The 9,735-nt window shown below is 45.2% G+C and overlaps 1 protein-coding gene across 4 annotated transcripts in view; it reads left to right on the top strand.

Moving 5' to 3' along the window:
* The first annotated feature begins 7,675 nt into the window (after positions 1-7,675).
* The window catches only part of GTF3C2 (general transcription factor IIIC subunit 2), a 357,778-nt gene continuing 355,718 nt past the window's right edge, over positions 7,676-9,735 (top strand). For 2 of the 4 annotated variants that reach the window (XM_033936535.1, XM_033936537.1), the window contains exon 1: positions 7,681-7,905. The gene's annotated coding sequence lies outside the window, so the exon portion shown is untranslated. The other 2 variants (XM_033936538.1, XM_033936536.1) reach the window with 2 other exon arrangements.

Below are 9,735 nucleotides of genomic sequence, written 5' to 3'. Positions count from 1 at the left end.
CTGCTCTAGAAGATAACCTGTAAGGTCTTGGTCTGTTACATTTTAATTTGAAATGAGCTCCTGAACAATGTCTATTTTGTTTTCTGACAAGCCTTGGAATTAGGAAGTAAAATACTTAGAAACATGATGACAGATAAAGGTCAAATGGACCATCTGGTCTGACCATGCGAAGCATCCACTAGCTCCTCTCCTTAAGAGATCTCATATTCCTGTCCCATGCTTTCTTGAATTCAGATACAGTCTTTGCCTCCAACACCTCTACTGGGAAACTATTCCACGCATCTACCACCTTTCTGTAAAAAAAGTATTTCCTTAGATTACACCTAAGCCTTTCACCTCTTAACTTCATCCCATGCCCTCTCACCCTGGAGTTTCCTTTCAACTGAAAGAGACTGGCCTCATGCCTATTTATGCCACATAGGTATTTGAACATCTCTATCATCTCTCTCCTCTCCCGCCTTTTCTCCAAAGTATATACAGTACGCCCCCGAAATTCACGGAAGTTCCATTCCAGGAACCCCCGTGAATTTGAAAAAACCGCAAATGCAGTTTGTTGCCTGTCAAAAGGCAGGGGAGGCAGGAGAGAGCAGCTGGAGTGTTGGTGAGTGAAGAAAATTCACTCACCGACTGCTCTGACATGGAGCTCCTGATTAGTGTAGCCCTACTTTACTACAGGAAGAGGCAGTCGGAGCAGACCGCGAACCGCAAATTCAAGGGGGAACACTGCATATTGAGATCTTTTAGTCTCTCCCCGTACACCTTATGACGAAGACCACTAACCATTTCAGTACCCTTCCTTTGGACTGACTCCATCCTATTTATATTTTTCTGAAAGTGCGATCTCCAGAACAGTACATAATACTCTAAATGAGGTCTCATCAAAGTCTTATATAGGTGCATCAATACCTTATTTTTTCTACTGTCCATACTTCTCCCTATGCAACCTAGCATCCTTCTAACTTTCGCCATTGCTTTTCCAATATGTTTGGCCACCTTAAGATCATCACAACAATCATACCCAAATCCTGCTCTTCTTTTGTGCACAAAAATTCTTCACCCCTAAACTTTACTGTTCCCTCAGATTTTTGCAGCCCGAATGCATTACCTTCCATTTTTTAGCATTAAGTCTTAGCTGCCAAATTTCAGACCATTCTTTGAGCTTCACTAGATCCTTCCTCATGTTATTCACACCTTCAGGGGTGTCTACTCTATTGCAGATTTTGGTATCTTCCACAAAGGGGCAAATTTTACCTGACAATCTTTCAGCAATATTACTTAAAAAATGTTAAAAAGAACAGGCCAAAGAACTGAACCTTGAGGCACTGGTAACATCCCTTGCCTTAGAGCAATCTCCAGTGACCACTCCCTTCTGTCACCTTCCACTCAACCAGTTTCTGACGCGGATTGTTACTTTGGGGCCCATCCAGAGGACAGTTTATTTATTAGATACCTACATGGAGCACTGTCAATCTAAACACACCACATCTAGCACACTTCCTCTATCCAATTCTCTGGTCTCTCAGGGTTTCCGCAGCTGGCATCATGCTTGTTGCAGGTTTCTGGGTCTCATTGTGTCTTGTCAGATAGTAACCGACAGCCTCTGCAACAGCAATCGAATGGCTCAAAATTCGAATCTGTTTATCGATCACTTCCTTTGGGAGACCAACCAACACCCCTAGATCGGGTGTCCATTGCAGTGAGTTTCCCAGCCGAACAAGCTGGCATCCATTGACACAATAACCCACAATTCCCAGGGGAGGGAATGGAAATGGGAGGGGAGGACAGAGATGGAAGATGGATGGTTAGCAAGGAGAAAGAAGAAAACGACAAATGGGCAGGAGACCCTGGCAAGCGAGTTACCAGAAGACGTTTGTCCCAGACAGAGCCTGGGACTAACATGATTTGAATAATGACCAGGCAACAAAAGGTAGAAAAAATTATTTTATTTTCTATTTTGTGATTACAATATGTCACATTTGAAATGTGTACCCTGTCAGAGCTGGTGTTAGACAGCAAGTGTGAACTAGAACCTAAAAGAGAGGAAAAGTCTTTTTTATTTATTTTGTTTACACCACAGAGCCAGTATGGGTTTGGAGAGATTGTAACCCTATACTTCTACTAAGATTAACCCCCTCTTTTACGAAACTGCGATAGCAGTTTCTAGCGCGGGGAGCCGCGCTGAATGGCCCATGCTGCTCCCGACGCTCAGAGGAACTCGAGCATCGGGAGCAGCGCGGCTCCCCATGCTAGAAACTGCTATTGCAGTTTCGTAAAAGGAGGCCTTAGTATCTTAATAAAAAATTCAGGCCTTGATTTAGCCTATGTTTTAGATTTCGGCCCCTTATGTGATTGACACCCCTGACTTAGGGTGAGGATAACAGGAGGAAGGACCTAGTGAAGCTTGAGGAATGGTCCAGAATTTGACAGCTAAGATTTAATGCTAAGAAAACTGTGTATACACAATTGGAACATCACCTCCATATGAATGAAATACTTGATCCTCATCAGTATGCATTTCGAAAGCATCACAGTACTGAAACCTTATTAATATCGATGCTTGATGATGTTAGATGCAGATTTGATCACTGCAAGGAATATTTAATGGTATTTCTTAATATTTCTGCAGCTTTTGACACCTTAGGTCATGATATTTTGTAATGGGGTAGTTCTAAGAACATAAGAATTGCCACTGCTGGGTCAGACCAGTGGTCCATCGTGCCCAGAAGTCCGTTCCCGCGGCAGCCCCTAGGTCAAAGTCATTTTTATACAATTGGAGATCGGAGGTATATGGTTGATTGTCAGCTTAAAGGGTAGTATGGATTGTTGTTCTCAGGGCTCTACCCTGTCAGCAGTATTGTGGCTAGCGTGCCTTAGTAAAATGACCCCTCTATTAGGAGTTGGCACATTTTTACTGACTGTGATTCCAGTAATCCAAAAATTGACTCCGACTCCACAGCTCTGCTTTTTTCAACATTTTGTAATTCTACTATATTTTTTTTTAAATACAGTGACCAGGACTATGCACTATGGAGCGAAACAGAGACATAATAATATTCTTAGTCTTATTTACTATCTGTTTTCAGATAATTTATAGCATCCAGCTTGCTGTTTTGGCCACTGCTGACCACTGGGCAGGTTTTAGTGTATTGTCTATGACAGTGGTTCCCAACCCTGTCCTGGAGGACCACCAGGCCAATCGGGTTTTCAGGCTAGCCCTAATGAATATGCATGAGAGAGATTTGCATATAATGGAAGTGGCAGGCATGCAAATCTCTCTCATGCATATTCATTAGGGCTAGCCTGAAAACCCGATTGGCCTGGTGGTCCTTCAGGACAGGGTTGGGAACCACTGGTCTACGATATAAATCGCTTTGAATCTTTATAGGCACACAGCAATCCACAAATCTGTTAGATTAAATGACATCTAGATTTTTTTGGGGGGTGAGAGGTGCATGGAGACAAAAATTTCACCCATCACTGGCAATACCTATAACCTTCAGAAGATGGTCTTTTAATTAATCATGTTACTGAAATATACTGCTTCCCCCAAAATAAGACACTGTCATATATTAATTTTGGGTCCAAAAAATGCACTAGGGCTTATTTTCGGGGGATGTCTTATTTTTTTCATGTACAATGATCACCTCTGCATTCCTTTTCTCCATCCCAATTCTTCTTTTCCTTTCTCTCTTCCACATGTGCAGCATCTTTCCTCCCATCCCCTTGTGCCTTCCCTCTGTAGCATCTTTCTACCCCCCTCCCATCCCCCATGCAGCAGAAACTTTGCACAGATTCCATCCCTCCCTCCCATCCCTGTGCAGAACCTTTGCACACTTTCTATCCCTCACTCCCATCACCCCCGCGCAGCAGAACCCTGCCACCTCTCTCACTGCAAGACTGATATACCTCCCTCCAAACAGCAGCATTGGCCTTCTCCCGCCAGGGCCTTCCCTGTGCCGCGTTGCTGATAACATCAGTGATGCGGCAGAGGGTAGGACCCAGTGGGAGATCGTGAAGCAGCCTGTTTAAAGTGCTGCAGATGCTGCTGTTTGGAGGACGGTATGTTGGTCTCGTGGTGGGTCAATGGGGTTTAACTGTGTGGTGGGCCAACAGGAAGGGCTTCGGGGGCGATCTAACTAGGGCTTATTTTGGGGTTAGAGCTTATATAAAGACCTACCCCGAAAATCATGCTAGGGCTTATTTTTGGGAAAACACAGTATTAGAGGTCCTGTCAGAGACCTATTTATAAGCTATCTATTCTTCCCTATTAATACTTGTATTTCCAAAGAAGCGTATGTATTTATTTATGCAGGTACTCAAGAATTTTCCCTATCTGTCCAGGTGGACTCTCAGTCTATCTAAAGTACAGGGGAGACAGTGGAAAATTAAGTGACTTGCTCAGGGTGCTGAGTCTGTGTTTCTAACCACACTCTTCTCCTTATGTGCGTTGTAAATTGTCTGCCAGAGCCTCTGATGTATTTTGTACATATAAGGGCTCAATTTAATTGTCCCTGAAGATCATTAGCGGGACAAAGAAATATGATCACGTCTCCCCCCTTCTAATCAACGCTCATTGGTTGCCAATCGAACACAGGATTAATTATAAAATTTTACTTTTAACATTTACAACCAGAATGAATAACCAACCCGATTTTATTAATAGCCTTTTAATCCCGTATGTTACGTCAAAATCCCTCCGCTCAACTTCTCAAAATCTTTTAGTTCTACCTTCATTAAAATCAATTACCGTATTTTCACGCATATAACGCGCGCGGTTATACAAACCGTGCATAACCATGCACGTTATACGCATGAGCGCGTTGTACAAATTTTTTTTTATAGTTCCCCCCCGACGTCTGATTCATCACCCCGAAGGACCGCTCGCACCCCCACAGCCTCCCCCCTCCCCCTCCCCCATGGAGAAGCTGCCTACCATTATTTCCGGATGCCAGTGAGTCCAGCTGCTTCCTCTGCCGGTGGTCCTGCCCCTTCTCTGAGCCCTGCGTGCGCTGCTTCCTCTTCCGGGGGTCCCGCCCTTTCTCTGATGTCAGAGAAAGGGCGGGACCGCCGGAAGAGGAAGCAGCGCACGCAGGGCTCAGAGAAGGGGCAGGACCACCGGCAGAGGAAGCAGCTGGGCTCACTGGCATCCGGAAACGGTAGGCAGATTCTCCATACGGGGGGGAGGAAAGGCTGTGGGGGTGCGAGCGGTCCTTCAGGGTGGGGGTGCGAGCGGTCCTTTGGAAAGGAGAGTCGGGGCGAGCGAACGAAGAGTCGGGGTGGCATGCGCGGTATACGCGTGTGCGTGCTATAGTAAAAATTTTTTAACATAAATTTCTGTTCTCCGCGCGCTATACCCGTGTGCGTTTTAAACGGGTGCGCGGTATATGGATGAAAATACGGTAATACTTTACGCACCAACAACTTTGCTGTTACTGCTCCTTCTCTCTGGAAATTACTGCCTATATATCTTCGTAACGAATCAGATATAAAACAATTTAAAACAGGATTAAAGACATTTTTATTCCGAGACACTTTTTGTTAAAATGCCCTTTTAAGGGCCAAGTTTATAATCAAATCTTAATCTTTCTTAATAATTTTTTACCTAACCTATTGTTTTAGCCATTTATGTTCTGCCTATCCTATATCAATTGTAGTTCTTCCCCATCCGTCCTTTTGTTGCCATATGTTTGTGCAAGTCACTTGTTTTCCCTGTTTTAGTATACGTCTCAATGTAACTGTTTAACTTGTTTTTATGTAATTTTATTATGTTAACCACTTAGAAATTAGATTAAGCGGTCAAACAAATATTTTAATAAACTTGAAATTACATTGTATTACTTTGAACATTTTGTGTTGACTAATTGACATCATTTTTTACTACATCCAATATAGAAATATAGAATGGTTCTTCATAGGAGGCTCTTGAACAAACTTGAAGGGCTGAAGTTAGGACAAAAGTGATGAGCTGGGTTAGAAACTGGCTGTCGGACAGACCCCAGAGGGTGGTGGTTAATGGAAGTTGCTCGAAGGAAGGAAAGGTGAGTAGTGAAGTTCCTCAGGGTTTGGTGCTGGGGCCGATCCTGTTCAATATGTTTGTGAGTGACATTGCTGAAGGGTTAGAAGGAAAAGTTTGCCTTTTTGTGGATGATACCAAGATTTGTAACGGAGTTGACACCGAAGAGGGAGTGGAAAATATGAAAAAAGATCTTCAAGTTAGAGGAATGGTCTAATGCAAGGGTGTCAAAGTCCCTCCTCGAGGGTCACAATCCAGTCGGGTTTTCAGGATTTCCCCAATGAATATGCATGAGATCTATTTGCATGCACTGCTTTCATTGTATGCTAATAGATCTTATGCATATTCATTGAGGAAATCCTGAAAACCCGACTGGATTGCGGCCCTCGAGGAGGGACTTTGACACCCCTGGTCTAATGCCTGGCAACTAAAATTCAATGCAAAGAAATGCAGGGTAATGCATTTGGGGATTAATAATCGGAAGGAAACGTATATGCTGGAATCTGAGAAGCTGATATGCATGGACGGGGAGAGGGACCTTGGGGTGATAATGTCTGAAGATCTAAAGGCGAAAAAACAGTGTGACAAGGCGGTGGGTGCTGCCAGAAGGATGCTGGGCAGTATAGAGAGGTGTAGCCAGTATCTGGCGAAGGACGTAAGAAGACTTGAAGCGGTCCAGAGGAAGGCGATGAAAATGATAGGAGGCTTGCGCCAGAAGACGTATGAGGAGAGACTGGAAGCCCTGAATAGGTATACCCTAGAAGAAAGGAGGGACAGGGGAGATATGATTTAGACATTCAAATACTTGAGGAGTGTTAATATAGAACAAAATCTTTTCTGGAGAAAAGAAAATGGTAAAACCAGAGGACATAATTTGAGGTTGAGGGGTGGTAGATTCAGGGGCAATGTTAGGAAATTCTACTTTACGGAGAGGGTAGTGGATGCCTGGAATGCGCTCCCGAGAGAGGTGGTGGAGAGTAAAACTGTGACTGAGTTCAAAGAAGCGTGGGATGAACACAGAAGATTTAGAATCAGAAAATAATATTAAATACTGAACCAAGGCCAGTACTGGGCAGACTTGAACGGTCTGTATATGGCCGTTTGGGGGAGGATGGGCTGGGGAGGGCTTCAATGGCTGGGAGGGTTTAGATGGGATGGAGTCGGTTTTGACAGATTTCGACAGTTGGAACCCAAGCACAGTACCGGATAGAGCTTTGGATCCTTTCCCAGAAATAGCTAAGAAGAAAAAATTTAAATTGAATCAGGTTGGGCGGACTGGATGGACCATTCGGGTCTTTATCTGTTCATGGAAATCAGACAGATCATAGATAAAAGGACTCAAGAGAGGAAAGCAGAAAAGAATTAATTCTTAGCAATGCTTAAGGAGAAGATATCTGCACTGGAAAGAGAATCCTTACTCCCTACAGGAAACTAGGATGATTTTCTTATTTCTTTCCTTCGGCTGCATTTCCTGAACTCCCTACACTCAGTATTGCCCCTTCGAGGGCGGCAGCTTCAGCCTGCTTCATGTGACCTTGAGCGAGTCACTTAACACTCCACTACTCACTGGGAGAAACAACTGAATGTAAAGCGCGTTGGCTATAAGCGCTGTAGAAACACTACCCGGCAGACCACGACCCTTCTCTGGGCGTCGCTGGCTTCAACGGCCAAAGCTCGTGAGGAGCAACAGCGCCTGCGCGGAATGCCCGGCGGGTCTCTGAGTAGGGGCACCAAGCGCGAGCGCACCACAACTCCCGCCGGGTCTCGCGCAAGCCTTTTCCAACTTCCCAGCCGTCCCCTCCTCTGACGCCACTTCCTGTTTCCGGCAAAGCGGGACTTCCGAGGGAGGAAGCTGATGTTTCTGAGGAGCGCGGCGGGATTGGCGGCTGACGGTAGGAAGGGGAGACCGGCGAACGGGGGTTTCGACCTGTGACTCGCTCTTCCTGCACAGACTCCGCAGGATCTAGAGGGAACCAGTAATGGGGACCGCTCTCGGCAGCCCAGAGCCTCTTGCAGAGCGATAAAGCCCTGGAGAAGCACAAAAGATCCTTAGCCGGGGCGGTGGAGAATAAAGCCTGGGAGAAGCATGTAAGATTCTTAGCTGGGGGGAATGGGGAATAAAGCCTGGGAGAAGCATGCAAGATCCTTAGCCGGGGGGGATAAAGCCTGGGAGAAGCACACAAGATCCTTAGTCGGGGGGTGGGGGAATAAAGCCTGGGAGAAGCATGCAAGATCCAAATACGTTTCTACCTCTTCTGGTTAGGTGGAGTCCGTCTGGTCCTTGTAGTCCCTGGAGCGTCTCGCCGTGGTTTAGGAATCCAAAGTTCATTTCTATGCACCATTCTCGGAGCCATTCGTTAGTCCGTTGAAGAGCGTATTCAACGGACTAACGAATGGCTCCGAGAATGGTGCATAGAAATGAACTTTGGATTCCTAAACCACGGCGAGACGCTCCAGGGACTACAAGGACCAGACGGACTCCACCTAACCAGAAGAGGTAGAAACGTATTTGGACATCGATTGGCCCGCCTACTCCATAGGGCTTTAAACTAGGTAAGTTGGGGGAGGGTACATACTTATATTCCAGAGCAGTAAGAAACCACTCTGAGGAGGCAAGTCACACTACCAAGTCTAAGGTAAGTACCAATAATATCCACAATAATTCAGGGAGAAATATCACTGATAATTTAGGAGCCACACTAACTCATAAAGTAAACTCTTCACAGATATGGAGGGCCATGTATGTTAATGCACACAGCTTGGGCAATAAAATTCTAGAATTAGAGACTGAGATAGCAAACGCCGATCTTGATGTGATAGCGATATCCGAAACCTGGTTCACGGAATCGCATGGGTGGGATATGGTTATACCAGGGTACAACCTACTTCGTTGCGACCGAGTGGGTAAATTGGGAGGAGGAGTAGCACTATACACTAAGGAAAGCATCAAAACCACCAGAATCACAGATGTTAGATACACTGGGGAATCCCTCTGGGTAAACCTGGCCAGAGGGAATGAAAAATGCCTATACCTTGGTGTGATATATAGACCTCCCAGGCAACAGGAGGACAAAGACATGGAATTAATCGAGGACATAGAGAACATCACACTGCGCGGGGACTCAGTAATGCTAGGAGACTTCAACATGCCAGATGCAGATTGGAATACACTCTCCGCAACTACAGGCAGCACCAGAAGAATATTAAACTCCATAAAGGGTGCACGTCTCAAGCAATTGGTATTGGAGCCCACCAGGGACCAGGCGTTACTAGACCTGGTTCTCACCAACAGAGATAGCGTCACGGAAGTCTCAGTAGGGGACACACTGGCCTCCAGCGACCATAATATGGTATGGCTCAACCTCAAGAAAGGTTTCCCAAAAACAAACACAGCAACAAGGGTTCTCAACTTTAGAGGCACAGACTTCAACCGCATGGGAGATTTCGTCCATCAGGAGCAACATAAACAAGCAAAAACTGACAATGTAGAGGTTATGTGGTCGTCTCTGAAGTCCATACTACACGTAGCAACAGACCGATACATAAAGACAGTAAGTAAACGCAGGAGAAACAAAAGACCCCAATGGTTCAGTAAAGAAATTTCAGACCTAGTTAAACAGAAAAAAGACGCTTTTATCGCCTGCAAACATTTAGGCAGAGAGGGGGCAAAAGAGGACTATCTAGACATATCCAAAGCTATCAAAACAGCAGTCAGAGAGGCC

This window comes from Geotrypetes seraphini, chromosome 3 (genome assembly GCF_902459505.1).
Source record: "Geotrypetes seraphini chromosome 3, aGeoSer1.1, whole genome shotgun sequence".
In the NCBI taxonomy this organism is placed as follows: domain Eukaryota; kingdom Metazoa; phylum Chordata; class Amphibia; order Gymnophiona; family Dermophiidae; genus Geotrypetes; species Geotrypetes seraphini.
The sequence above is the reverse complement of the archived record's forward strand: the minus strand, read 5'-3'. Positions and strand labels throughout refer to the sequence as shown.